We start from the raw sequence: 2,596 nt of genomic DNA on the forward strand, positions 1-2,596 counted from the left end.
TTGAGATCACCCGCCATGGGGGACACTGAGGCATGAGGCGGGTCCACCCGCCCAGCTCCCGGCGCACCTCTTGTCCTCCGGTCCTCCTGCATTAGGGGCTCGGCCTGCCGAAACATGCAGCCCGCCACCCCCAGACACCCCGAGAGCTCAGACCTGGGCCCCGCCCACAGGCAGCCAGGTGGACCGCCCAGGGCTTTGAGGGATGAGTAGGAGTTCCCCAGCCGGGTACGGACGGAAAGGCCGGCAGTCCCGGCTCTCCCTGTTCGGGTAGGGTGCCATTAATCACTGGGCGCCGTTGAAGAAGAGCGTGCGCGCGGGGCGGGGGACAATGACAGTGGCCGAGAAAGCACCCAGCGTAGGGTGGGGCGTAGCCTGTACCAGCTGCGCAAGGAATGAATGGCTGATCGCACTCCCCCGGCCTTAGTTCGGGGCCAACACCCAGCCAGCACGTGCCCACGTCCTGGCATCTCAGGCGGGCCGAGTGCGTCACTGAGGAGGGGGTGACAGCCACCACCAGGCGTCCATTCTGTGTCACACACAGCTGGGAATCCGCGGGAGAAGCGGCAAGGGTGACTGGCTGAGGGGCCCCAGCCAGAAAGGGGGTGGGTCCACATAGCTCCCCACGAACGTCCCGGGTTCGAGTCCCACGCTGCCTGAAGGCCGGTCGCAAGTGCCTCAGTCCCTATAAAATAGAGCCAAACACGTGGAGTCCCTCGTCCCCGAGATGGGCGTGTCCTGACGTTTTGGCAAAGGAGCCTCCCACGTGACGGTGTCTGGACCCTCACGGCGGGCAGTGGTCGGGGTCCACCGAGCGGGAGGGACAGCCTTGGACGCTGGCGACTGAGGCCGGAGTTCCCCTTGGGGCACTGGGGAGCCATGGCGGAATTGGGAGCGAAGTCGGAGGGGAGGGCAAGGGGGGGAAGGGGACCATCAAGGGACAACCAGAGGAGCACAGTGGTGATAAAAGTCCCGCGGGAGGATGCAGGTCCGCCCTCAGTCACAAAGGCGACGGCGACAGCGTTTGTTCCACTTTTGCCCCTTTCTCTCTCCGGCCCCGCCCCTGCGGAAATCCCGGGCAGGCGCATGCGCGCTGGCAGCAGGGACTCCCCGGCTCTCGGAGGGTGGGGGAGTGAGAGGAGCGGAGTTCCGAACCCTCCCAGCCCTCCGTGCGCGCTCGTTACCAAGGCAACCGGGCGGGGGAGTGGGGCGGGCCGCCCTCACTGCGCCTGCGTCAGGACGCTCGCCTTGGCAACGCCGGGGCTTTTCCCGCGCGCCGGCTGGGGCAGGGAAGCCACTCCGCATGCGCATGCGTGGACCCCCCCTCCCCTCCCCCTGCGCCCCGGGGGCCGGGGAATCCTCTCTCCCACCGCCGAGCGCATGCGGGCCGGGTGCGGAAACCGGCTCAAACCGGAGTGGGGATGGCCTGGGAGGCGGGGGGAGGGGGGTCTTCCCGAGGTTCCCGCCGTCGCCATGACGACCGCGCGCGCGGGCCGGGGCCTGGGGGAAGCCGGGTGTCTCCGCGCCTGCGCGGGAGGCGGGATGGCGGCCGGGGTTCCCCCGCGTGCGCCCTCGGGGGACAGTGCGGGGCTGGGGAGGGGGAGGAGGAGGGGGTGCAGCAAGGGGGACGGGAGGGACAAAGGGGACACGAGGGGAGGGGCGGCACCGTCAGCTGCGCGCCCCGCAGGGGTTGGGGGACATGGGGCCCGGAACTCGGAAGCCAAGGGGACCCTAGTGGGGACAAGGGACACCTTTGTCCCCTGCCTCCCCGCCCCCACTCCTTCCCCATCCTCAGGTCCTGTTGGGCACTGTGGACTTGGGCTCGGCCATCAGGGTGGTCCTAGGAGGCGACGCCCCTGCGCGGGTCAGCGGTGCCATGTCCCAAAGGGCCTGGCCACCTTCATTTGGGGCCGGGAAGCCCCTGCTGCCTCAGGAGCAGCCCTGTCCTCTCCTTTGTCAGCGACACCAAGGGCCACTTGTCCCCTCGTCCCTCTGGGGAAGGAAGAGAGGAATGAGTGACAGGACAGCGAGCCAGGGCCATGCGCCTCCTGGGGGGCGGTCACCTTGGAAGAGGACAGGAGGCAGGGGTCGGGGTGGGGACAGCCCCCCCTGGGCGGCCATTGTGGCAGAAGGACCTGCCGATGGACCGTTCAGAGAGAAGCTGGGTGTGTTCAGGGTGGTGGGTGGACCAGGAGAGTGGCGGGTTGGGGGGGACAATCAGGGACAAAGGACAGGAGTAGGGGGACCAGACAATGGAGTCTGCGAGATGTCGGGGTCCTCCCGTAGGTTCTGGGAACCGGGGAGGGGTTCGGGGTGGGGATGTGACCTGCCACACGAGTGAGGACGGAAATCTATAGATGCGTCACGGAGAGGTTGGAGGGGACACTGGGGACACTGCCACCTTCGTGACTGGGGAGGGTGCAAGTGACAGGGTGACTGCGGGGTTCAAAGACTCCCTCCATGTCGGGGGGTGGGGGACCCCCCGGCTCCCACTTTTTCAGGATATCTGACCACAGCAGGGGTCACTAGATTTTTTAGGGGGACAGAGAGTCACCCCCTCATCCACGGCCCCCGCGCTGTGCCTCGATTGTGCAGACCC

This window comes from Castor canadensis, chromosome 14 (genome assembly GCF_047511655.1).
Source record: "Castor canadensis chromosome 14, mCasCan1.hap1v2, whole genome shotgun sequence".
NCBI classification, from domain to species: Eukaryota; Metazoa; Chordata; class Mammalia; order Rodentia; family Castoridae; genus Castor; species Castor canadensis.